Consider the following 617-nt stretch of genomic DNA (forward strand, 5'->3'; position numbering starts at 1 on the left):
TCACGTGCCTGTTCCCATCACAAGGCAAGCACTGCTGTCCCTATAGCAACAGATGGAAAGCTGTGCCTGCCACAGATGCAGACTGGGCAGGGATATGTGCTAGGCACTGCACCAGATCCTGGGTAAGTTGGGCTGTGAGATGTGGTCCCTGGCCCATCGGAGCCCAGGTAATAGGTGAGACTCAGCTCCAGTATGGGAGGGAAGCAGCTCCTAAACCACAAAGCACAGGACAGCAGGACCAACTCCCCTCACCGCCCTGGAGGCTACACACTCTCTCCCAGCAGCCAAACCATGGCCCTAGGCTAGCTGTTCACATAGGAATACTTTGAAATAAATTTCCAGTGTGCAGCCTAGGGGGCAGCATAGTTGAATACTCAAGCATGAGGCCCTCAGTTCGATCCCTGGCATTGCATGTGCTAGAGTGATGCTCTGGTTCTGTTTCTCATAAACTAATTTTTTATGTTTTTTTTTTTTCCTTAAAAAATATTTATCAATAAGAGAGAAAGAATCAGAGCATGACTTTGTTACACTTGATGCCAGGGACTGAATTTGGGACTTCATCCTTGAGAGTACAGTATTTTATCCTGGGCTGTAAGAAATGTATTTTCACCTGCGTA

This window comes from Erinaceus europaeus, chromosome 11 (genome assembly GCF_950295315.1).
Source record: "Erinaceus europaeus chromosome 11, mEriEur2.1, whole genome shotgun sequence".
NCBI classification, from domain to species: domain Eukaryota; kingdom Metazoa; phylum Chordata; class Mammalia; order Eulipotyphla; family Erinaceidae; genus Erinaceus; species Erinaceus europaeus.